Source organism: Salmo trutta, chromosome 3, assembly GCF_901001165.1.
Source record: "Salmo trutta chromosome 3, fSalTru1.1, whole genome shotgun sequence".
In the NCBI taxonomy this organism is placed as follows: Eukaryota; Metazoa; Chordata; class Actinopteri; order Salmoniformes; family Salmonidae; genus Salmo; species Salmo trutta.
The window spans coordinates 5,719,253-5,746,928 of NC_042959.1; the positions used below are offsets into that span (position 1 = coordinate 5,719,253).

General features: G+C 39.1%; 1 protein-coding gene across 3 annotated transcripts in view; it reads left to right on the plus strand.

Moving 5' to 3' along the window:
• LOC115166856 (probable E3 ubiquitin-protein ligase MID2) overlaps positions 1-27,676 on the plus strand; it is a 264,554-nt gene that overhangs the window by 104,794 nt on the left and 132,084 nt on the right. For 2 of the 3 annotated variants that reach the window (XM_029720746.1, XM_029720763.1), the window contains exon 1: positions 18,479-18,743. The exons of the other annotated variant lie outside the window; for it this stretch is intronic. The gene's annotated coding sequence lies outside the window, so the exon portion shown is untranslated. Of the gene's footprint in view, positions 1-18,478; positions 18,744-27,676 lie in introns of those variants that run through there. 3 annotated transcript variants of the gene reach the window in all.

The following is a 27,676-nucleotide window of genomic DNA, read 5'->3' on the forward strand; positions in this document are numbered from 1 at the left end:
TCTGAGAGTAAAACAAAGTGGATGCCACAACTTTTTGATGATGAGAGAAAACACTGTTGGCGAAAATACCTGTACTTCAGGAAATGCTGCATACTGTGAAAAAAAAGGAAATTGCCTAGCAACTATGTGTATTCTATAGGCCAGTTCTACTACTTTTCATTTGCTCAGAGTGTGAGACAAAAAAACGTGCACAACCTAATTTTGTGTCTCCTGACAACGCAACACCTCTTCTACTGCCTCTTTCACACTGCAGTAATGACCACAGATTTCACATGACTACCGGATACAGCTAAATGTCTAGCACAGTGGGGCGTGTCCCATCGCGCCCGGTGTGTGTTCTCGGTAGCCTTAATGAGAGTTCTATGGCAGACTGAAACGTGTTGACAGAGACTGGCTGGCTGCACCTGTCTGACACGGGGAATGATTGACCTGTGGACAGTATACAGTGGAGTATAATATAATATCTAGCCTGGCTGTTCTCACTGCACAATGTGTAGTCTGATGTCTATTATTATTTAGTCATTCACTTATTTGAGATATTGATTGCTACTTAGTGTGATATAGCAGAGGCTTAAGGGGCTTTCTTACCTGTGGCCCTCTTAAGGGGCTTTCTTACATGTGGCCATCACACTCACGTCAAAGCTCAAGGCCTGCTCTCCCTTGTGTGGTCTTGAATTAAATACGACTTGCTCCTACTTTTCTAGAGATTTTAATATTGTATAAATGTGTATCATTGCTCCCCGTATTGCTACCAAGTGCATCAGTTTACTATTCTAGAATGATTTATTGGAATCTGTGGATTCATTACCACTTTGTGGATATTCCGGTTTTCAGGGGGCATGGAAAGAGAGCCTACGACTCGACTTCCACTTTTGGACGTTAACGAGGCGACACTCCATCTTAACTCCTCCAACACATTTACTGGATTGGTTGAACAGTGCAGAAGAGGACCCCACCCCCCAAAACATGTTTTTCTTCTCGTCAAGACCAGTTTGTAAGGGGATCTAGTTTCATGTGCTTCTTTTACGTCTGCAACGTTAGGTTAACTTGTGGTTGTCTTGTGTTTGGCGCTCGTGCACGTCCATACTGTGGGGCCCCCATATATGTCCATGCTCTACTATGAGGGGCCCCTAGACATGACCATACTCTACTATGAGGGGCCCCCAGACATGACCATTCTCTACTATGAGGGGCCCCCAGACATGACCATACTCTACTATGAGGGGCCCCCAGATATGTCCAGGCTCTACTATGAGGGGCCCCCAGATATGTCCAGGCTCTACTATGAGGGGCCCCAGACACGTGAATGTATATTCTTGGTTGCTCGAGAAGTGGGCACTCCTTTTTTCTGTCTTTTTGGTTATGTGCACCAATTGCTTGTTGAGGCGATGGTTTTGCCCAGCGATTAGCACAAGGTATTTGTACCTGACCTTGCCAGTGTTGTTTAAGTGTTGAAGGAGAGAGTATCATAGCCTATTTGGCTACAGGCTGTGTTTTGTCTTGACATGAAATCAAATCATATTTTTTTTTGTCACATGCACCGAATACAACAGGTGTAGACTAACATGAAATGCTTAACTTATGAGCCCTTTCACAACAATGCGGAGTTAAAAAGTAAGAACAATTTGCCAAATCAAAAAAGGAAATAGTAACACAATAAAATAACAATAATGAGGCTATATACAAGGAGTACCAGTACCGAGTCAATGTGCGGGGGTACGAGGTAGTTGAGGTAACATGTACGTGTAGTTAGGGATAAAAGTGACTAGGCAATCAGGATAGATAATAAACACATTAGCAGCAGCATATGCGAAGAGTGTAAAAGACTGATAGTGTGTCTATGTGTGAGTGTGTGTGTGTGACGTCAATATGCATGTGTGTATTTTGTGTGTGTGAGCGTATGTAGTTGTGTGTGTGTGTGTGTGTGTGTGTGTGTGTGTGTGTGTGTGTGTGTGTGTGTGTGTGTGTGTGTGTGTGTGTGGTGCTCCAGTACTGCTTGCAGTGCGGTAGCAGAGAGAACAGTCTATGACTTGGGTGGTTGGAGTCTTTGACAATTTTTAGGGCCTTCCTCTGACACCACCTAGTATAGAGGTCCTGGATGGTAGAGAGCTCGGACCCAGTGATGTACTGGGCCACACACACTACCCTCTGCAGCGCCTTGCTGTCGGATGCCAAGCAGTTGCCATAAAAAGCGGTGATGGAGCCAGTCAAGATGCTCTCGATGGTTCAGCTGTAGAACTATTTTAGGATCTGAGGGCTCATGCCAAATCTTTTCAGCCTCCTGAGGGGAAAGAGGCTTTGTCGTGCCCTTTTCACAACAGTGTTGGTGTGTTTGGACCATGATAGGTCCTTAGTGATGTAGACATCTAGGAAATTGAAGCTCACGATCCGCTCCACTACAGCCCCATCGATGTGAATGGGGGCATGCTCTGCCCTCCATTTTCTGAAGTCCACGATCAACTCCTTTGTCTTGCTGATGTTGAGGGAGAGATTGTTGTCCTGGCACCATACTGCCAGGTCTCTGACCTCCTCCCTATAGCCTGTCTCATCGTCCTTGGTGATCAGGCCTACCACCGCCGTATTGTCGGCAAACTTATTGATGGTGTTGCAGAGGAAGGACTTACAGTAGGCCTGCCTGTTTCCTAAGCCAAATCCTGATTTCGAAAACCTTGGTTGAACGAAAGTTGTCCGTTCTTTCGGCCAATTGATTGGTCAACATTTTTAAACATATATTTTTCCATATACAGACACACCCTACGTGTTTTAATAAAATCAACTATATATGCATTGAGCTTGTCTGATGCTTTAAGCGCATTGTTTGATGAAATAAGACACAAATGACTCAAGAGGGAGCCAGAGATCAAGATAACCAGAAGTTTGAAAAAATGTACCTGACTCGACCATCCTCGTCCCACCTCTACTTGCCTTTTCTCTCCTTAGGTTGCCGGTAATATGCTACTCGAGGAGTCGGCAACCTTTCTCATGTGGAATCCCAATTTATCTTACAATTTCTACCGATCTGCTTGCCAGTTATGGTTTTCATATGCACATATTCGGGGAACAGTTTAATGTAATTTATAATAATGTCTTCGTATCTCAAAATTATTTTGCCATCGCCAACTATGTAAAAATATCCTATAAAGCCAGGTAGAAAATATCCTGTTAAAAATAAATATCCTATAAATCACAATGGCTACGCATGGCCTGTCTTCAAGGAACTTGAAACATTGTATCAACTATTAACTTCCTCTGGCCCTAGCAAACGTGCAACATTGTATAAAATATGCCAAGAGTGTGCAAAACTGTCATCAAGGCAAAGGGTGGCTACTTTTTGATTTGTTTAACACTTTTTTGGTTTCTACATGATTCCATGTGTGTTATTTCATAGTGTTGATGTCTTCACTAGTATTCTACAATGTAGAAAATAATAAAAATAAAGAAAAATCCTTAAATGAGTAGATGTGTCCAAACGTTTGACTGGTACTGTATTTAAACAAAAATATAAACACAACATGTAAAGTGTTGGTCCCATGTTTCATGTACTGAAATAAAAGATCCCAGAAATGTTCCATACACTCATATTTTCTGTAAAATTGTGTGTACACATTTGTTTATATCCCTGTTAGTGAGCATTTCTCCTTTGCCAGGATTATCCATCCATCTGACATGTGTGGCATATCAAGAAGCTGATTAAACAGCGTGATCATTACACAGGTGCACCTTATGCTGGGGAAAATAAAAGGGCATTCTAAAATGTGCAGTTTTGTCACACAACACAATGCCACAGATGTCTCAAGTTTTGAGAGAGTGTGCAATTGGCATGCTGACTGCAGGAATGTCGACCAGTGTTGTTGCCAGAGAATTGGATGTTCATTTCGCTACAATAAACTGCCTCCAACATTGTTTTAGAGAATTTGGCAGTACGACCAACCGGTCTCACAACCACAGACCATGTGTAACCACGCCAGCCCAGGACCTCCACATCCGGCTTCTTCACCTGCAGGATCATCTGCGACCAGCCACCAGGACAGCTGATTAAACTGAGGAGTATTTCTGTCTGTAATAAAGCCCTTTTGTGGAAGAAAAAAAAAACATCCATTCATGGCTGTGCCCCTGCCGATTCATGTGAAATCCATAGATTAGGGCCTAAGGAATTTACTTCAGTTGACTGATTTCCTTGTATGAACTGTAACTCAGTAAAATAGTTGAAATTGTTGCATGTTACATTTTATATTTTGGTTCAGTATTTGCTACTGCTCGACGAAAAAAGAGTCTTAATCGACCAAACAATCGACCAGTCGACTAATTGGGGTCAACCCTAGTTCAGTTTCCTTTAGATGTTTTAAAGAAAAGACATGATCACATTTCCATGCGAAGGCATTGCATATAATAGCTTACATTGGTTTTAATTACTGGTGGATAGAATTCTGATTCCATTTTAAGAACGAACTTCTAAAAGAAACAAACACACTGCTGTATAGTAGACCTGTTGTCAGTCTAATTAATCTATAGTAGACCTGTTGTCAGTCTAATTAATCTATAGTAGACCTGTTGTCAGTATCACTGTCTAATTAATCTATAGTAGACCTGTTGTCAGTATCACTGTCTCATTAATCTATAGTAGACCTGTTGTCAGTCTAATTAATCTATAGTAGACCTGTTGTCAGTCTAATTAATCTATAGTAGACCTGTTGTCAGTATCACTGTCTAATTAATCTATAGTAGACCTGTTGTCAGTATCACTGTCTAATTAATCTATAGTAGACCTGTTGTCAGTATCACTGTCTAATTAATCTATAGTAGACCTGTTGTCAGTCTAATTAATCTATAGTAGACCTGTTGTCAGTCTAATTAATCTATAGTAGACCTGTTGTCAGTCTAATTAATCTATAGTAGACCTGTTGTCAGTATCACTGTCTAATTAATCTATAGTAGACCTGTTGTCAGTATGTATCACTGTCTAATTAATCTATAGTAGACCTGTTGTCAGTATCACTGTCTAATTAATCTATAGTAGACCTGTTGTCAGTCTAATTAATCTATAGTAGACCTGTTGTCAGTCTAATTAATCTATAGTAGAACTGTTGTCAGTATCACAGTCTAATTAATCTATAGTAGACCTGTTGTCAGTCTAATTAATCTATAGTAGACCTGTTGTCAGTATCACTGTCTAATTAATTTATAGTAGACCTGTTGTCAGTCTAATTAATCTATAGTAGACCTGTTGTCAGTCTAATTAATCTATAGTAGACCTGTTGTCAGTATCACTGTCTAATTAATCTATAGTAGACCTGTTGTCAGTATCACTGTCTAATTAATCTATAGTAGACCTGTTGTCAGTCTAATTAATCTATAGTAGACCTGTTGTCAGTCTAATTAATCTATAGTAGACCTGTTGTCAGTCTAATTAATCTATAGTAGACCTGTTGTCAGTCTAATTAATCTATAGTAGACCTGTTGTCAGTCTAATTAATCTATAGTAGACCTGTTGTCAGTCTAATTAATCTATAGTAGACCTGTTGTCAGTATCACTGTCTAATTAATCTATAGTAGACCTGTTGTCAGTATCACTGTCTAATTAATCTATAGTAGACCTATTGTCAGTCTAATTAATCTATAGTAGAGCTGTTGTCAGTCTAATTAATCTATAGTAGACCTGTTGTCAGTCTAATTAATGTATAGTAGACCTGTTGTCAGTCTAATTAATCTATAGTAGACCTGTTGTCAGTATCACAGTCTAATTAATCTATAGTAGACCTGTTGTCAGTCTAATTGATCTATAGTAGACCTGTTGTCAGTCTAATTAATCTATAGTAGACCTGTTGTCAGTCTAATTAATCTATAGTAGACCTGTTGTCAGTATCACTGTCTAATTAATCTATAGTAGACCTGTTGTCAGTCTAATTAATCTATAGTAGACCTGTTGTCAGTCTAATTAATCTATAGTAGACCTGTTGTCAGTATCACTGTCTAATTAATCTATAGTAGACCTGTTGTCAGTATCACTGTCTAATTAATCTATAGTAGACCTGTTGTCAGTCTAATTAATCTATAGTAGAGCTGTTGTCAGTCTAATTAATCTATAGTAGACCTGTTGTCAGTCTAATTAATCTATAGTAGACCTGTTGTCAGTCTAATTAATCTATAGTAGACCTGTTGTCAGTATCACTGTCTAATTAATCTATAGTAGACCTGTTGTCAGTCTAATTAATCTATAGTAGACCTGTTGTCAGTATCACTGTCTAATTAATCTATAGTAGACCTGTTGTCAGTCTAATTAATCTATAGTAGACCTGTTGTCAGTCTAATTAATCTATAGTAGACCTGTTGTCAGTCTAATTAATCTATAGTAGACCTGTTGTCAGTCTAATTAATCTATAGTAGACCTGTTGTCAGTCTAATTATTCTATAGTAGACCTGTTGTCAGGATCACTGTCTAATTAATCTATAGTAGACCTGTTGTCAGTATCACTGCCTAATGAATCTATAGTAGACCTGTTGTCAGTCTAATTAATCTATAGTAGACCTGTTGTCAGTATCACTGTCTAATTAATCTATAGTAGACCTGTTGTCAGTCTAATTCATTTTAGTAGACCTGTTGTCAGTATCACTGTCTAATTAATCTATAGTAGACCTGTTGTCAGTCTAATTCATTTTAGTAGACCTGTTGTCAGTATCACAGTCTAATTAATCTATAGTAGACCTGTTGTCAGTCTAATTAATCTACAGTAGACCTGTTGTCAGTATCACAGTCTAATTAATCTATAGTAGACCTGTTGTCAGTCTAATTAATCTATAGTAGACCTGTTGTCAGTCTAATTAATCTATAGTAGACCTGTTGTCAGTATCACTGTCTAATTAATCTATAGTAGACCTGTTGTCAGTATCACTGTCTAATTAATCTATAGTAGACCTGTTGTCAGTCTAATTAATCTATAGTAGACCTGTTGTCAGTCTAATTAATCTAGAGTAGACCTGTTGTCAGTATCACAGTCTAATTAATCTATAGTAGACCTGTTGTCAGTCTAATTAATCTATAGTAGACCTGTTGTCAGTCTAATTAATCTATAGTAGACCTGTTGTCAGTATCACTGTCTAATTAATCTATAGTAGACCTGTTGTCAGTCTAATTAATCTATAGTAGACCTGTTGTCAGTATCACTGTCTAATTAATCTATAGTAGACCTGTTGTCAGTATCACTGTCTAATTAATCTATAGTAGACCTGTTGTCAGTATCACTGTCTAATTAATCTATAGTAGACCTGTTGTCAGTCTAATTAATCTATAGTAGACCTGTTGTCAGTCTAATTAATCTATAGTAGACCTGTTGTCAGTCTAATTAATCTATAGTAGACCTTTTGTCAGTCTAATTAATCTATAGTAGACCTGTTGTCAGTATCACTGTCTAATTAATCTATAGTAGACCTGTTGTCAGTCTAATTAATCTATAGTAGACCTGTTGTCAGTCTAATTAATCTATAGTAGACCTGTTGTCAGTCTAATTAATCTATAGTAGACCTGTTGTCAGTCTAATTAATCTATAGTAGACCTTTTGTCAGTCTAATTAATCTATAGTAGACCTGTTGTCAGTATCACTGTCTAATTAATCTATAGTAGACCTGTTGTCAGTCTAATTAATCTATAGTAGACCTGTTGTCAGTCTAATTAATCTATAGTAGACCTGTTGTCAGTCGAATTAATCTATAGTAGACCTGTTGTCAGTATCACTGTCTAATTTATCTATAGTAGACCTGTTGTCAGTATCACTGCCTAATTAATCTATAGTAGACCTGTTGTCAGTCTAATTAATCTATAGTAGACCTGTTGTCAGTCTAATTAATCTATAGTAGACCTGTTGTCAGTCTAATTAATCTATAGTAGACCTGTTGTCAGTATCACTGTCTAATTAATCTATAGTAGACCTGTTGTCAGTATCACTGCCTAATTAATCTATAGTAGACCTGTTGTCAGTCTAATTAATCTATAGTAGACCTGTTGTCAGTCTAATTAATCTATAGTAGACCTGTTGTCAGTCTAATTAATCTATAGTAGACCTGTTGTCAGTCTAATTAATCTATAGTAGACCTGTTGTCAGTATCACTGTCTAATTAATCTATAGTAGACCTGTTGTCAGTATCACTGTCTCATTAATCTATAGTAGACCTGTTGTCAGTCTAATTAATCTATAGTAGACCTGTTGTCAGTCTAATTAATCTATAGTAGACCTGTTGTCAGTATCACTGTCTAATTAATCTATAGTAGACCTGTTGTCAGTATCACTGTCTAATTAATCTATAGTAGACCTGTTGTCAGTATCACTGTCTAATTAATCTATAGTAGACCTGTTGTCAGTCTAATTAATCTATAGTAGACCTGTTGTCAGTCTAATTAATCTATAGTAGACCTGTTGTCAGTCTAATTAATCTATAGTAGACCTGTTGTCAGTATCACTGTCTAATTAATCTATAGTAGACCTGTTGTCAGTATGTATCACTGTCTAATTAATCTATAGTAGACCTGTTGTCAGTATCACTGTCTAATTAATCTATAGTAGACCTGTTGTCAGTCTAATTAATCTATAGTAGACCTGTTGTCAGTCTAATTAATCTATAGTAGAACTGTTGTCAGTATCACAGTCTAATTAATCTATAGTAGACCTGTTGTCAGTCTAATTAATCTATAGTAGACCTGTTGTCAGTATCACTGTCTAATTAATCTATAGTAGACCTGTTGTCAGTCTAATTAATCTATAGTAGACCTGTTGTCAGTCTAATTAATCTATAGTAGACCTGTTGTCAGTATCACTGTCTAATTAATCTATAGTAGACCTGTTGTCAGTATCACTGTCTAATTAATCTATAGTAGACCTGTTGTCAGTCTAATTAATCTATAGTAGACCTGTTGTCAGTCTAGTTAATCTATAGTAGACCTGTTGTCAGTCTAATTAATCTATAGTAGACCTGTTGTCAGTCTAATTAATGTATAGTAGACCTGTTGTCAGTCTAATTAATCTATAGTAGACCTGTTGTCAGTATCACAGTCTAATTAATCTATAGTAGACCTGTTGTCAGTCTAATTAATCTATAGTAGACCTGTTATCAGTCTAATTGATCTATAGTAGACCTGTTGTCAGTCTAATTAATCTATAGTAGACCTGTTGTCAGTCTAATTAATCTATAGTAGACCTGTTGTCAGTATCACTGTCTAATTAATCTATAGTAGACCTGTTGTCAGTCTAATTAATCTATAGTAGACCTGTTGTCAGTCTAATTAATCTATAGTAGACCTGTTGTCAGTCTAATTAATCTATAGTAGACCTGTTGTCAGTATCACTGTCTAATTAATCTATAGTAGACCTGTTGTCAGTATCACTGTCTAATTAATCTATAGTAGACCTGTTGTCAGTCTAATTAATCTATAGTAGAGCTGTTGTCAGTCTAATTAATCTATAGTAGACCTGTTGTCAGTCTAATTAATCTATAGTAGACCTGTTGTCAGTCTAATTAATCTATAGTAGACCTGTTGTCAGTATCACTGTCTAATTAATCTATAGTAGACCTGTTGTCAGTCTAATTAATCTATAGTAGACCTGTTGTCAGTATCACTGTCTAATTAATCTATAGTAGACCTGTTGTCAGTCTAATTAATCTATAGTAGACCTGTTGTCAGTCTAATTAATCTATAGTAGACCTGTTGTCAGTCTAATTAATCTATAGTAGACCTGTTGTCAGTCTAATTAATCTATAGTAGACCTGTTGTCAGTCTAATTATTCTATAGTAGACCTGTTGTCAGGATCACTGTCTAATTAATCTATAGTAGACCTGTTGTCAGTATCACTGCCTAATGAATCTATAGTAGACCTGTTGTCAGTCTAATTAATCTATAGTAGACCTGTTGTCAGTATCACTGTCTAATTAATCTATAGTAGACCTGTTGTCAGTCTAATTCATTTTAGTAGACCTGTTGTCAGTATCACTGTCTAATTAATCTATAGTAGACCTGTTGTCAGTCTAATTCATTTTAGTAGACCTGTTGTCAGTATCACAGTCTAATTAATCTATAGTAGACCTGTTGTCAGTCTAATTAATCTACAGTAGACCTGTTGTCAGTATCACAGTCTAATTAATCTATAGTAGACCTGTTGTCAGTCTAATTAATCTATAGTAGACCTGTTGTCAGTCTAATTAATCTATAGTAGACCTGTTGTCAGTATCACTGTCTAATTAATCTATAGTAGACCTGTTGTCAGTATCACTGTCTAATTAATCTATAGTAGACCTGTTGTCAGTCTAATTAATCTATAGTAGACCTGTTGTCAGTCTAATTAATCTAGAGTAGACCTGTTGTCAGTATCACAGTCTAATTAATCTATAGTAGACCTGTTGTCAGTCTAATTAATCTATAGTAGACCTGTTGTCAGTCTAATTAATCTATAGTAGACCTGTTGTCAGTATCACTGTCTAATTAATCTATAGTAGACCTGTTGTCAGTCTAATTAATCTATAGTAGACCTGTTGTCAGTCTAATTAATCTATAGTAGACCTGTTGTCAGTCTAATTAATCTATAGTAGACCTGTTGTCAGTCTAATTAATCTATAGTAGACCTGTTGTCAGTATCACTGTCTAATTAATCTATAGTAGACCTGTTGTCAGTATCACTGTCTAATTAATCTATAGTAGACCTGTTGTCAGTATCACTGTCTAATTAATCTATAGTAGACCTGTTGTCAGTCTAATTAATCTATAGTAGACCTGTTGTCAGTCTAATTAATCTATAGTAGACCTGTTGTCAGTATCACTGTCTAATTAATCTATAGTAGACCTGTTGTCAGTATCACTGTCTAATTAATCTATAGTAGACCTGTTGTCAGTCTAATTAATCTATAGTAGACCTGTTGTCAGTATCACTGTCTAATTAATCTATAGTAGACTTGTTGTCAGTCTAATTAATCTATAGTAGACCTGTTGTCAGTCTAATTAATCTATAGTAGACCTGTTGTCAGTCTAATTAATCTATAGTAGACCTGTTGTCAGTCTAATTAATCTATAGTAGACCTGTTGTCAGTCTAATTAATCTATAGTAGACCTGTTGTCAGTATCACTGTCTAATTAATCTATAGTAGACCTGTTGTCAGTATCACTGCCTAATGAATCTATAGTAGACCTGTTGTCAGTCTAATTAATCTATAGTAGACCTGTTGTCAGTATCACTGTCTAATTAATCTATAGTAGACCTGTTGTCAGTCTAATTCATTTTAGTAGACCTGTTGTCAGTATCACTGTCTAATTGATCTATAGTAGACCTGTTGTCAGTCTAATTCATTTTAGTAGACCTGTTGTCAGTATCACAGTCTAATTAATCTATAGTAGACCTGTTGTCAGTCTAATTAATCTACAGTAGACCTGTTGTCAGTATCACAGTCTAATTAATCTATAGTAGACCTGTTGTCAGTCTAATTAATCTATAGTAGACCTGTTGTCAGTCTAATTAATCTATAGTAGACCTGTTGTCAGTATCACTGTCTAATTAATCTATAGTAGACCTGTTGTCAGTATCACTGTCTAATTACTCTATAGTAGACCTGTTGTCAGTCTAATTAATCTATAGTAGACCTGTTGTCAGTCTAATTAATCTAGAGTAGACCTGTTGTCAGTATCACAGTCTAATTAATCTATAGTAGACCTGTTGTCAGTCTAATTAATCTATAGTAGACCTGTTGTCAGTCTAATTAATCTATAGTAGACCTGTTGTCAGTGTAATTAATCTATAGTAGACCTGTTGTCAGTCTAATTAATCTATAGTAGACCTGTTGTCAGTATCACTGTCTAATTAATCTATAGTAGACCTGTTGTCAGTCTAATTAATCTATAGTAGACCTGTTGTCAGTCTAATTAATCTATAGTAGACCTGTTGTCAGTATCACTGTCTAATTAATCTATAGTAGACCTGTTGTCAGTCTAATTAATCTATAATAGACCTGTTGTCAGTCTAATTAATCTATAGTAGACCTGTTGTCAGTCTAATTAATCTATAGTAGACCTGTTGTAAGTCTAATTAATCTATAGTAGACCTGTTGTCAGTATCGCTGTCTAATTAATCTATAGTAGACCTGTTGTCAGTATCACTGTCTAATTAATCTATAGTAGACCTGTTGTCAGTATCACTGTCTAATTAATCTATAGTAGACCTGTTGTCAGTCTAATTAATCTATAGTAGACCTGTTGTCAGTCTAATTAATCTATAGTAGACCTGTTGTCAGTCTAATTAATCTATAGTAGACCTTTTGTCAGTCTAATTAATCTATAGTAGACCTGTTGTCAGTATCACTGTCTAATTAATCTATAGTAGACCTGTTGTCAGTCTAATTAATCTATAGTAGACCTGTTGTCAGTCTAATTAATCTATAGTAGACCTGTTGTCAGTATCACTGTCTAATTAATCTATAGTAGACCTGTTGTCAGTCTAATTAATCTATAGTAGACCTGTTGTCAGTATCACTGTCTAATTAATCTATAGTAGACCTGTTGTCAGTCTAATTAATCTATAGTAGACCTGTTGTCAGTCTAATTAATCTATAGTAGACCTGTTGTCAGTCTAATTAATCTATAGTAGACCTGTTGTCAGTCTAATTAATCTATAGTAGACCTGTTGTCAGTCTAATTAATCTATAGTAGACCTGTTGTCAGTATCACTGCCTAATGAATCTATAGTAGACCTGTTGTCAGTCTAATTAATCTATAGTAGACCTGTTGTCAGTATCACTGTCTAATTAATCTATAGTAGACCTGTTGTCAGTCTAATTCATTTTAGTAGACCTGTTGTCAGTATCACTGTCTAATTAATCTATAGTAGACCTGTTGTCAGTCTAATTCATTTTAGTAGACCTGTTGTCAGTATCACAGTCTAATTAATTTATAGTAGACCTGTTGTCAGTCTAATTAATCTATAGTAGACCTGTTGTCAGTATCACTGTCTAATTAATCTATAGTAGACCTGTTGTCAGTCTAATTAATCTATAGTAGACCTGTTGTCAGTCTAATTAATCTAGAGTAGACCTGTTGTCAGTATCACAGTCTAATTAATCTATAGTAGACCTGTTGTCAGTCTAATTAATCTATAGTAGACCTGTTGTCAGTCTAATTAATCTATAGTAGACCTGTTGTCAGTCTAATTAATCTATAGTAGACCTGTTGTCAGTATCACTGTCTAATTAATCTATAGTAGACCTGTTGTCAGTCTAATTAATCTATAGTAGACCTGTTGTCAGTCTAATTAATCTATAGTAGACCTGTTGTCAGTCTAATTAATCTATAGTAGACCTGTTGTCAGTATCACTGTCTAATTAATCTATAGTAGACCTGTTGTCAGTCTAATTAATCTATAGTAGACCTGTTGTCAGTCTAATTAATCTATAGTAGACCTGTTGTCAGTATCACTGTCTAATTAATCTATAGTAGACCTGTTGTCAGTCTAATTAATATATAGTAGACCTGTTGTCAGTCTAATTAATCTATAGTAGACCTGTTGTCAGTATCACTGTCTAATTAATCTATAGTAGACCTGTTGTCAGTCTAATTAATCTATAGTAGACCTGTTGTCAGTCTAATTAATCTATAGTAGACCTGTTGTCAGTATCACTGCCTAATTAATCTATAGTAGACCTGTTGTCAGTCTAATTAATCTATAGTAGACCTGGTGTCATTCTAATTAATCTATAGTAGACCTGTTGTCAGTATCACTGTCTAATTAATCTATAGTAGACCTGTTGTCAGTATCACTGTCTAATTAATCTATAGTAGACCTGTTGTCAGTCTAATTAATCTATAGTAGACCTGTTGTCAGTCTAATTAATCTATAGTAGACCTGTTGTCAGTCTAATTAATCTATAGTAGACCTGTTGTCAGTCTAATTAATCTATAGTAGACCTGTTGTCAGTCTAATTAATCTATAGTAGACCTGTTGTCAGTCTAATTAATCTATAGTAGACCTGTTGTCAGTATCACTGTCTAATTAATCTATAGTAGACCTGTTGTCAGTCTAATTAATCTATAGTAGACCTGTTGTCAGTCTAATTAATCTATAGTAGACCTGTTGTCAGTCTAATTAATCTATAGTAGACCTGTTGTCAGTCTAATTAATCTATAGTAGACCTGTTGTCAGTCTAATTAATCTATAGTAGACCTGTTGTCAGTATCACTGTCTAATTAATCTATAGTAGACCTGTTGTCAGTCTAATTAATCTATAGTAGACCTGTTGTCAGTTTCACTGTCTAATTAATCTATAGTAGACCTGTTGTCAGTCTAATTAATCTATAGTAGACCTGTTGTCAGTCTAATTAATCTATAGTAGACCTGTTGTCAGTCTAATTCATTTTAGTAGACCTGTTGTCAGTATCACTGTCTAATTAATCTATAGTAGACCTGTTGTCAGTCTAATTAATCTATAGTAGACCTGTTGTCAGTATCACAGTCTAATTAATCTATAGTAGACCTGTTGTCAGTCTAATTAATCTACAGTAGACCTGTTGTCAGTATCACAGTCTAATTAATCTATAGTAGACCTGTTGTCAGTCTAATTAAACTATAGTAGACCTGTTGTCAGTCTAATTAATCTATAGTAGACCTGTTGACAGTCTAATTCATCTATGGTAGACCTGTTGTCAGTCTAATTAATCTATAGTAGACCTGTTGTCAGTCTAATTAATCTATAGTAGACCTGTTGTCAGTATCACTGTCTAATTAATCTATAGTAGACCTGTTGTCAGTATCACTGCCTAATGAATCTATAGTAGACCTGTTGTCAGTCTAATTAATCTATAGTAGACCTGTTGTCAGTATCACTGTCTAATTAATCTATAGTAGACCTGTTGTCAGTCTAATTCATTTTAGTAGACCTGTTGTCAGTATCACTGTCTAATTAATCTATAGTAGACCTGTTGTCAGTCTAATTCATTTTAGTAGACCTGTTGTCAGTATCACTGTCTAATTAATCTATAGTAGACCTGTTGTCAGTCTAATTAATCTATAGTAGACCTGTTGTCAGTATCACAGTCTAATTAATCTATAGTAGACCTGTTGTCAGTCTAATTAATCTACAGTAGACCTGTTGTCAGTATCACAGTCTAATTAATCTATAGTAGACCTGTTGTCAGTCTAATTAATCTATAGTAGACCTGTTGTCAGTATCACAGTCTAATTAATCTATAGTAGACCTGTTGTCAGTCTAATTAATCTATAGTAGACCTGTTGTCAGTCTAATTAATCTATAGACCTGTTGTCAGTCTAATTAATCTATAGTAGACCTGTTGTCAGTATCACTGTCTAATTAATCTATAGTAGACCTGTTGTCAGTCTAATTAATCTATAGTAGACCTGTTGTCAGTATCACTGTCTAATTAATCTATAATAGACCTGTTGTCAGTATCACTGTCTAATTAATCTATAGTAGACCTGTTGTCAGTATCACAGTCTAATTAATCTATAGTAGACCTGTTGTCAGTCTAATTAATCTATAGTAGACCTGTTGTCAGTCTAATTAATCTATAGTAGACCTGTTGTCAGTATCACTGTCTAATTAATCTATAGTAGACCTGTTGTCAGTATCACTGTCTAATGAATCTATAGTAGACCTGTTGTCAGTATCACTGTCTAATTAATCTATAGTAGACCTGTTGTCAGTATCACTGTCTAATTAATCTATAGTAGACCTGTTGTCAGTCTAATTAATCTATAGTAGACCTGTTGTCAGTATCACTGTCTAATTAATCTATAGTAGACCTGTTGTCAGTCTAATTAATCTATAGTAGACCTGTTGTCAGTATCACTGTCTAATGAATCTATAGTAGACCTGTTGTCAGTCTAATTAATCTATAGTAGACCTGTTGTCAGTCTAATTAATCTATAGTAGACCTGTTGTCAGTCTAATTAATCTATAGTAGACCTGTTGTCAGTATCACTGTCTAATTAATCTATAGTAGACCTGTTGTCAGTCTAATTAATCTATAGTAGACCTGTTGTCAGTGTAATTAATCTATAGTAGACCTGTTGTCAGTCTAATTAATCTATAGTAGACCTGTTGTCAGTCTAATTAATCTATAGTAGACCTGTTGTCAGTATCAATGTCTAATTAATCTATAGTAGACCTGTTGTCAGTCTAATTAATCTATAGTAGACCTGTTGTCAGTGTAATTAATCTATAGTAGACCTGTTGTCAGTCTAATTAATCTATAGTAGACCTGTTGTCAGTATCACTGTCTAATTAATCTGTAGTAGACCTGTTGTCAGTCTAATTAATCTATAGTAGACCTGTTGTCAGTCTAATTAATCTATAGTAGACCTGTTGTCAGTCTAATTAATCTATAGTAGACCTGTTGTCAGTCTAATTAATCTATAGTAGACCTGTTGTCAGTATCACTGTCTAATTAATCTATAGTAGACCTGTTGTCAGTATCACTGTCTAATGAATCTATAGTAGACCTGTTGTCAGTATCACTGTCTAATTAATCTATAGTAGACCTGTTGTCAGTATCACTGTCTAATTAATCTATAGTAGACCTGTTGTCAGTCTAATTAATCTATAGTAGACCTGTTGTCAGTCTAATTAATCTATAGTAGACCTGTTGTCAGTATCACTGTCTAATTAATCTATAGTAGACCTGTTGTCAGTCTAATTAATCTATAGTAGACCTGTTGTCAGTCTAATTAATCTATAGTAGACCTGTTGTCAGTATCACTGTCTAATTAATCTATAGTAGACCTGTTGTCAGTCTAATTAATCTATAGTAGACCTGTTGTCAGTGTAATTAATCTATAGTAGACCTGTTGTCAGTCTAATTAATCTATAGTAGACCTGTTGTCAGTCTAATTAATCTATAGTAGACCTGTTGTCAGTATCAATGTCTAATTAATCTATAGTAGACCTGTTGTCAGTCTAATTAATCTATAGTAGACCTGTTGTCAGTGTAATTAATCTATAGTAGACCTGTTGTCAGTCTAATTAATCTATAGTAGACCTGTTGTCAGTATCACTGTCTAATTAATCTATAGTAGACCTGTTGTCAGTCTAATTAATCTATAGTAGACCTGTTGTCAGTCTAATTAATCTATAGTAGACCTGTTGTCCGTCTAATTAATCTATAGTAGACCTGTTGTCAGTCTAATTAATCTATAGTAGACCTGTTGTCAGTCTAATTAATCTATAGTAGACCTGTTGTCAGTCTAATTCATCTATAGTAGACCTGTTGTCAGTATAATTAATCTATAGTAGACCTGTTGTCAGTCTAATTAATCTATAGTAGACCTGTTGTCAGTCTAATTAATCTATAGTAGACCTGTTGTCAGTATAATTAATCTATAGTAGACCTGTTGTCAGTCTAATTAATCTATAGTAGACCTGTTGTCAGTCTAATTAATCTATAGTAGACCTGTTGTCAGTCTAATTAATCTATAGTAGACCTGTTGTCAGTATCACTGTCTAATTCATCTATAGTAGACCTGTTGTCAGTCTAATTAATCTATAGTAGACCTATATGTGCCTCTTGGCCTTCCTCCGAGTATTGTAGATATCACTGACTTATTCCCACACACCTGCTACAAGCAGACTCCGATGTGTGGGTGCTTTTCCTATGAAGAATGACGCATTATGAAACCCAGAGCCTATGGGGACCCAGAGCTCAGTTTTGGACTGTGCCTGGAGTATGTTGGAGTGTGTCTGTGTTAATTCTCTCATCTTTGAGTCGGAAAGAGGCAGGACTTGTAACTTTTTTGGACTCAAGAGCACTGTGCTAGAAAACAGTGGTGACCTAATCACTTACTGTGCATCGTTTCCACTTTCACTTTGTAGAGTAGGCATGTGGACAAAGTACAGACACAGAGACCCTCAATATGCACAAGGGGGCTTTATTTGGGGAATTTTCTGGAATGTATTCTCATAGAATAAAAAAGTAAAATTGAAACATTTTCAAGGTAACACTTGTAAATTCATTAAGTCATTTTCTATTATATTATTATTATTATTATTATATAGGCTGTATTCTAATCTAAACTATTTATTTATACAGGCATATGAGTCAACAGGAGGCTATATATGAAACTGCCTTAAAGTTCAACAAAAGTATTACCTTTCCTTGCGTCATACAGTAGAGTTCCATTAAAATAAGGGTGAGAAGCCTAGACATATCATCGTCATTAGAAGACTAGGCAATTCCATTGTCATTAGCGATCCCATCAATTCCATGAAGTTGACATTTACAGTGATGGGGCTGGGGGGGGGGCAGTTTATCCCTCTACTGCCCTGTGTATGTAGGCTAGGACGAGTAGGAGCCTGCCTGCGCTGCGCTGCGCTTTTAGATCAGATCTGTGGTTTAGGCTTATCACATTGTATTGGTAGGAGGAGCCGCTTTCCTGTGATTGTCTCTCTCTCTCTCTCTCTCTCTCTCTCTCTCTCTCTCTCTCTCTCACTCTCTCTCACTCTCTCTCTCGCTCTCCCGCTCTCGCTCTCTCGTTTTTCTAAAGTTAAATATACAAGCCTGTGAGCTTTCACGGACGGTGAGTGAATGCGCAGTCAGGGAGGTTCGCCGTTGCTTGCGCCGAGAGCGGGCGGGAACAGAACCGAACGGAGCGACGCTGTTTGTGTCACATAACCGGGGCTCTTCCACTTCTGTTCGATCCAAGTGTTTCTTAACTTCGTTTTCGACTGTTTCAAGATGACAGAAGAAAATAATGTTGGGCATATAAAGCTGGTAGGTGCCTCTAACCCCTCCCATCGCGCTGTCTCAGTGAGTGTTGGTCGGTTTCATGTTTATTCTGCAGTGCTTGGTGGAGAAACGGGAGTATGAGAATTGAACTGGGAGAAGAAAGTAGTGTACTTTATTGGGAAATCACGGCTATAACCTTCTCCTATTAGGGTTAGTCTTTCGCTTTGTGAGAGAGACGATTTGAATCAGTGGAAAGAGTTGAGAGTGAATCAGAATGAATAGGCTATGTTATTGAAATAATCTTAACCGGAATGCATTACAACTTTAAATAGACCGATCGGAATATAACTTTCTCATATTGTGTTATATTCTATTGTTATGATATGTTTTAAAGTTCCGTTTGATCCAGTGTTTGTTTTGGAAATCGAAGCATTGTGTTGATCGGTTGTTTTTCTGGCTGCGGTTGGTTTTGAACCATAGACTATGAACGAAACAAACAACAACCACCCTATTACACGTGTATGCTTATGTGGGTTAATGATTTGTACCATTACGCATAGACGGGACTGTCATTTGATTTATGGATAATCGCTGTCATTGCAATGATCAATAGAATATGATGAGTCAATAGCTAGCTGTGCCTTTGGAATGTGTGGTTTGTCATGATGTGCCATTTAGTGGATAATAGCCCTGTTGTGTGACTGTGAAGCATAGGCTACTTTTAGCCCAAAGGCCAGCAGCTGGCAATATTGAGTCATTTTCATATTACCGTCCAAACGCATTGTATGCAGCCGGCAATAGGCTACATTCGTATCCCTCATGGACCAGTTCGTACTTAATTCCTTCTCCATTCAAACTGCGTAGGCATCGATTTCCTCCTTAACTTTATTTAATGGTGAGGAGGGGAATAAACGGAAAAAATGCATACTTTCCTTATGAAACACCATTTTTCCACCACGATGCTAGTGGCTAAATGCTAATCACGGGATGTTGTGTAATGCGTTCAGTTCAGCCTGTTTTTTCACCTCTAACCTGTATTACATTAGTGGAAGCCAATACTATTCTCACTGCGGGTCTGCCTGTTTTGACTAGCAGAAGTTACTTTTCGTAGTAGATTAGGAGAATTAGATGAAGAAAATGGTTAGGGTTTGCAAAAAAAAAAAAAATCCTGACTCAATTGAAACATAACTAGCTACAACCAGGTCTGCCCTGAGAACAGTCCTGGTTTCCACTAATGCGATGTCGCTAAAAGGAACGGAACCCCTCGTCTGATAGTTTCAACCTGATTGGCTGAACATGATAAACAACATCCGGGATTAGCATTTAGTCACTAGCATGGTGGTGGAAAATGGTGTCTCATAAGGAAAATACTCATATTTCTCCCAAATGTTCCCCTTCTCGTAATGAAATCAAGTTAAAGAGTCAATCGAAGCCTATGCAACCTGAATGGAGACTGGTTTAGATACGAACCAGTCCACAAGGGATAAGAATGTATTGCCAGCTGTATACAATGCGTTTGGACGGTAAGATGAAAATGACTCAACATCGCCATCTGCCTGCCTTTGGGCTAAGTTACTGTACCGTTTGGCGACTTGTGTTTTGCATTCCTGACGATAGAAATCAAAGCATAATATGTCTAAAATATTATGTTAATTCACAACATTTTGATAAACAATCGAGCTCAATAAGGTTGTGACTTTGAACATCGAAACTCATAGTCAGCAGAGTCCTGTAATAAATCTGTAGCGAGTTAAAATGGTCAGAGTTCTGCTGCTCAGTGCTCAAGTTCTCTTCACTGTACTGTCAGTGGCAGTGGCACCACGCTCATGTCGATTTGAATGTGACTTATCGATCTAATTCTCTCACGTCAATTTATCATGCTTTATATGGGCTCAACAGTATAATAATAATAATAAGATTGACCATTGTAATTGTTTTTAATAATGTGATGTGCAGCGTGTACTGACAGGCCCCTTTCCCAAAAGAGGTTTCTAACTTCAACGGTCTTTTCCTGGTTAAATAAAGTTAAGAATAATTATCTGGACAATGTTGTGAGATTGAAATACGTTATGGGTATTTGAGTAGAAGATCGTATTAGCAGCTCTCATGATTTGATACATATCTGGAGGATTGACATGATACTGTACTGTTGCATCTGCTACAGTTTAATCTGATAATCTGTCAAAACATACAGCCAATGCTTTTAAAACCTATTGAATTCAATACAAATAATGAAATATCCTGTTGTCTCTTATGGTTCTAACCACTTCCCTCTTTTTGTTTTCTTTCTTCTTCAAAACGTCCTTTTACCCTGGACTTTACAAATAAAAATATATATATTTATTTAACTAGGAACAGTGGGTTAACTGCCTTGTTCAGGGGCAGAACGACAGATTTTTACCTTGTCAGCTCAGGGATTCGATCTAGCAACCTTTCGGTTACTGGCCCAACACTCTAACCACTAGGCTACCTGCCACCCCATCCTGGTCTATTACCCTGGCCTTTTACCCTGGCCTTTTACCCTGGCCTTTTATCCTGGCCTTTTATCCTGGCCTATTATCCTGGCCTTTCATCCTGGCCTATTATCCTGGCCTATTTACTGCAGCCTGTTGCATCAGAGCTCTGTTTAGATCAGTTGCCGTTGTACTACAACCAAGCAGGTCATTCAGTATTTCTAGATTGAATGTATCATTATGTCTCTTCTCTCTGTATTGTCTGAGAGAGAACAACTAACCGAATTCAGTAGCCTCACCAGCCAATCCATGTATTTCTAATGAAGAAGCAGCATACTGTACTGTACTGTGGATTAGGTTAGGGTGCCCTGGCTCCAGCCCTACTGTGGACTGTACTGTGGATTAGGTTAGGGTGCCCTGGCTCCAGCCCTACTGTGGACTGTACTGTGGATTAGGTTAGGGTGCCCTGGCTCCAGCCCTGCTGTGGACTGTACTGTGGATTAGGTTAGGGTGCCCTGGCTCCAGCCCTACTGTGGACTGTACTGTGGATTAGGTTAGGGTGCCCTGGCTCCAGCCCTGCTGTGGACTGTACTGTGGATTAGGTTAGGGTGCCCTGGCTCCAGCCCTGCTGTGGACTGTCCTGTGGATTAGGTTAGGGTGCCCTGGCTCCAGCCCTACTGTACTGTGGATTAGGTTAAGGTGCCCTGGCTCCAGCCCTACTGTGGACTGTACTGTGGATTAGGTTAGGGTGCCCTGGCTCCAGCCCTGCTGTGGACTGTACTGTGGATTAGGTTAGGGTGCCCTGGCTCCAGCCCTGCTGTGGACTGTACTGTGGATTAGGTTAGGGTGCCCTGGCTCCAGCCCTACTGTGGACTGTACTGTGGATTAGGTTAGGGTGCCCTGGCTCCAGCCCTGCTGTGGACTGTACTGTGGATTAGGTTAGGGTGCCCTGGCTCCAGCCCTGCTGTGGACTGTACTGTGGATTAGGTTAGGGTGCCCTGGCTCCAGCCCTACTGTGGACTGTACTGTGGATTAGGTTAGGGTGCCCTGGCTCCAGCCCTGCTGTGGACTGTACTGTGGATTAGGTTAGGGTGCCCTGGCTCCAGCCCTACTGTGGACTGTACTGTGGATTAGGTTAGGGTGCCCTGGCTCCAGCCCTACTGTGGACTGTACTGTGGATTAGGTTAGGGTGCCCTGGCTCCAGCCCTGCTGTGGACTGTACTGTGGATTAGGTTAGGGTGCCCTGGCTCCAGCCCTGCTGTGGACTGTCCTGTGGATTAGGTTAGGGTGCCATGGCTCCAGCCCTACTGTACTGTGGATTAGGTTAAGGTGCCCTGGCTCCAGCCCTACTGTGGACTGTACTGTGGATTAGGTTAGGGTGCCCTGGCTCCAGCCCTGCTGTGGACTGTACTGTGGATTAGGTTAGGGTGCCCTGGCTCCAGCCCTGCTGTGGACTGTACTGTGGATTAGGTTAGGGTGCCCTGGCTCCAGCCCTACTGTGGACTGTACTGTGGATTAGGTTAGGGTGCCCTGGCTCCAGCCCTGCTGTGGACTGTACTGTGGATTAGGTTAGGGTGCCCTGGCTCCAGCCCTGCTGTGGACTGTACTGTGGATTAGGTTAGGGTGCCCTGGCTCCAGCCCTACTGTGGACTGTACTGTGGATTAGGTTAGGGTGCCCTGGCTCCAGCCCTGCTGTGGACTGTACTGTGGATTAGGTTAGGGTGCCCTGGCTCCAGCCCTACTGTGGACTGTACTGTGGATTAGGTTAGGGTGCCCTGGCTCCAGCCCTACTGTGGACTGTACTGTGGATTAGGTTAGGGTGCCCTGGCTCCAGCCCTGCTGTGGACTGTACTGTGGATTAGGTTAGGGTGCCCTGGCTCCAGCCCTGCTGTGGACTGTCCTGTGGATTAGGTTAGGGTGCCATGGCTCCAGCCCTACTGTACTGTGGATTAGGTTAAGGTGCCCTGGCTCCAGCCCTACTGTGGACTGTACTGTGGATTAGGTTAGGGTGCCGTGGCTCCAGCCCTACTGTGGACTGTGGATTAGGTTAGGGTGCCCTGGCTCCAGCCCTACTGTACTGTGGATTAGGTTATTGTGCCCTGGCTCCAGCCCTACTGTACTGTGGATTAGGTTAGGGTGCCCTGGCTCCAGCCCTACTGTGGACTGTACTGTGGATTAGGTTAGGGTGCCCTGGCTCCAGCCCTACTGTACTGTGGATTAGGTTAGGGTGCCCTGGCTCCAGCCCTACTGTGGACTGTGGATTAGGTTAGGGTGCCCTGGCTCCAGCCCTACTGTACTGTGGATTAGGTTAAGGTGCCCTGGCTCCAGCCCTGCTGTACTGTGGATTAGGTTAGGGTGCCCTGGCTCCAGCCCTACTGTGGACTGTACTGTGGATTAGGTTAAATTGCCATGGCTCCAGCCCTACTGTACTGTGGATTAGGTTAAGGTGCCCTGGCTCCAGCCCTACTGTGGACTGTACTGTGGATTAGGTTAGGGTGCCGTGGCTCCAGCCCTACTGTGGACTGTGGATTAGGTTAGGGTGCCCTGGCTCCAGCCCTACTGTACTGTGGATTAGGTTATTGTGCCCTGGCTCCAGCCCTACTGTACTGTGGATTAGGTTAGGGTGCCCTGGCTCCAGCCCTACTGTGGACTGTACTGTGGATTAGGTTAGGGTGCCCTGGCTCCAGCCCTACTGTACTGTGGATTAGGTTAAGGTGCCCTGGCTCCAGCCCTGCTGTACTGTGGATTAGGTTAGGGTGCCCTGGCTCCAGCCCTACTGTACTGTGGATTAGGTTAGGGTGCCCTGGCTCCAGCCCTACTGTACTGTGGATTAGGTTAGGGTGCCATGGCTCCAGCCCTGCTACAGCTGTGCAGACTTTTACTGTAGCTCTCCTTATCTCTCTCCTAACATTACATGACAACCCTCTTTAGCTCAGTTTCACATCAGCCAAATCAGACTTGTCGTTCATATTTCAAACCCTAACAAACAAGCTCAAACAAACAAGTAGGCATGACTAGCTTGTTATAAAACGTTCCCGTTTTTGAATTGACCGTACAGAAGATTCCTCCTGACTGTTTTTACATCCTAAGTGGTATCCTATTCCCTCTACTGTATAGAGCCCTATAGGCCCTGGTCATAGGTAGTACACTATGCAGGGAATAGGGAGCCATTAGGGCCACAACCTGTGTTTGTCTGCTCTCTCTGTACCCAGTAGGGGGTTAAAGTAGGAGATGGACTGCTACTGTAACAGGCAGAAAACAGTGTGTGGTCTGTCCCTGTTTGTCTTTAATTTTGCCCTGTTATTGTTGTTGGGGCTGTTATATAAACACGTCAGGGGACAGTCAGGGGAGTTGGATGGATCAACCGGTACGTTAAAAGTAGAGGTCGACCGATTCATCGGAATGGCCGATTAATTAGGGCCGATTTCAAGTTTTCATATCAATTGGTAATCGGTATTTTATTACACCGATTTGCCGATTTTATTTATTTTAATTCTTCTTTTTTTTTTTCTTTTTTTTTACACCTTTATTTAACTAGGCAAGTCAGTTAAGAACACATTCTTATTTACAGGAACGGTGGGTTAACTACCTTGTTCAGGGGCAGAACGACAGATTTTGACCTTGTCAGCTCAGGGATTCAATCTTGCAACCTTACGGTTAACTAGTCCAACGCTCTAACCACCTGCTTTACATTGCACTCCACGAGGAGCCTGCCTGTTACGCAAATGCAGTAAGAAGCCAAGGTAAGTTGCTAGCTAGCATTAAACTTATCTTATAAAAAACAATCAATCAATCAATCTTAACATAATCACTAGTTAACTACACATGGTTGATAATATTATTAGTTTATCTAGCCTGTCCTGCGTTGCATATAATCGATGCGGTGCGCATTTGCGAAAAAGGACTGTCATTGCTCCAACGTGTACCTAACCATAAACATCAATGTCTTTCTTAAAATCAATACACAAGTATATATTTTTAAACCTGCATATTTAGCTAAAAGAAATCCAGGTTAGCAGGCAATATTAACCAGGTGAAATTGTGTCACTTCTCTTGCGTTCATTGCATGCAGAGTCAGGGTATATGCAACAGTTTGGGCCGCCTGGCTCGTTGCGAAATAATTTGCCAGAATTGTACGTAATTATGACATAACATTGAAGGTTGTGCAATGTAACAGTAATATTTAGACTTAGGGATGCCACCCGTTAGATAAAATACGGAACGGTTCTGTATTTCACTGAAAGAATAAACGTTTTGTTTTCGAGATGATAGTTTCCAGATTTTAGCATATTAGTGGCCTAAGGCTCGTATTTCTGTGTGTTATTATGTTATAATTAAGTCTATGATTTGATAGAGCAGTGGTAGGCACAAGAAGGCTCGTAAGCATTCATTTACATTTTAGTCATTTAGAAGACGCTCTTATCCAGAGCGACTTACAGTAGAGAAAGCATACATTTCATACATTTTTTGTTGTTGTACTGGCCCCCCGTGGGAATCGAACCCACAACCCTGGCGTTGCAAGCACCATGCTCTACCAACTGAGCCACAGGGAAGATGTTCAAATAGCACTTTCGTGTGTTTTGCCAGCAGCTCTTCGCAATGCTTCAAGCATTGAGCTGTTTATGACTTCAAGCCTATCAACTCCCGAGATTAGGCTGGTGTAACCGATGTGAAATGGCTAGCTAGTTAGCGGGGTGCGCGCTAATAGCGTTTCAAACGTCACTCGCTCTGAGACTTGGAGTAGTTGTTCCTCTTGCTCTGCATGTGTAACGCTGCTTCGAGGGTGGCTGTTGTCGATGTGTTCCTGGTTCGAGCCCAGGTAGAGCGAGGAGAGGGACAGAAGCTATACTGTTAAACTGGCAATACTAAAGTGCCTATAAGAACATCCAATAGTCAAAGGTATATGAAATACAAATCGTATAGAGAGAAATAGTCCTATAATTCCTATAATAACTACAACCTAATACTTCTTACCTGGGAATATTGAAGACTCATGTTAAAAGGAACCACCAGCTTTCATATGTTCTCATGTTCTGAGCAAGGAACTTAAACGTTAGCTTTCTTACATGGCACATATTGCACTTTTACTTTCTTCTCCAACACTTTGTTTTTGCATTATTTAAACCAAATTGAACATGTTTCATTATTTATTTGAGGCTAAATTGATTTTATTGATGTATTATATTAAGTTAAAATAAGTGTTCATTCAGTATTGTTGTAATTGTCATTATTACAACAACAAAAAAAGAAAATCGGCCCATTAATTGGTATCGGCGGGTTTGCCCGCCAATAATCGGTATCGGTATCGGTGTTGAAAAATCCGATACCACATACACACATGACATGGCTAACCTCTCACTATGACATAGCTAACCTCTCACTATGACATGGCTAACCTCTCACTATGACATGGCTAACCTCTCACTATGACATAGCTAACCTCTCACTATGACATGGCTAACCTCTCACTATGACATGGCTAACCTCTCACTATGACATAGCTAACCTCTCACTATGACATGGCTAACCTCTCACTATGACATGGCTAACCTCTCACTATGACATAGCTAACCTCTCACTGTGACATAGCTAACCTCTCACTATGACCTGGCTAACCTCTCACTATGACATAGCTAACCTCTCACTGTGACATAGCTAACCTCTCACTATGACATAGCTAACCTCTCACTATGACATAGCTAACCTCTCACTGTGACATAGCTAACCTCTCACTATGACATGGCTAACCTCTCACTAAGACATCGCTAACCTCTCACTAAGACATCGCTAACCTCTCACTATGACCTGGCTAACCTCTCACTATGATATCGCTAACCTCTCACTATGACATCGCTAACCTCTCACCACACACAGACGTGTTAGTCACAGCAGAATGGGACTCTGGCCCCATCCCACCTATAGAGACTGTAGACGTGTTAGTCACAGCAGAATGGGACTCTGGCCCCATCCCACCTATAGAGACTGTAGACGTGTTAGTCACAGCAGAATGGGACTCTGGCCCCATCCCACCTATAGAGACTGTAGACGTGTTAGTCACAGCAGAATGGGACTCTGGCCCCATCCCACCTATAGAGACGGTAGACGTGTTAGTCACAGCAGAATGGGACTCTGGCCCCATCCCACCTATAGAGACTGTAGACGTGTTAGTCACAGCAGAATGGGACTCTGGCCCCATCCCACCTATAGTGACTGTAGACGTGTTAGTCACAGCAGAATGGGACTCTGGCCCCATCCCACCTATAGAGACTGTAGACGTGTTAGTCACAGCAGAATGGGACTCTGGCCCCATCCCACCTATAGAGACTGTAGACGTGTTAGTCACAGCAGAATGGGACTCTGGCCCCATCCCACCTATAGAGACTGTAGACGTGTTAGTCACAGCAGAATGGGACTCTGGCCCCATCCCACCTATAGAGACTGTAGACGTGTTAGTCACAGCAGAATGGGACTCTGGCCCCATCCCACCTATAGAGACTGTAGACGTGTTAGTCACAGCAGAATGGG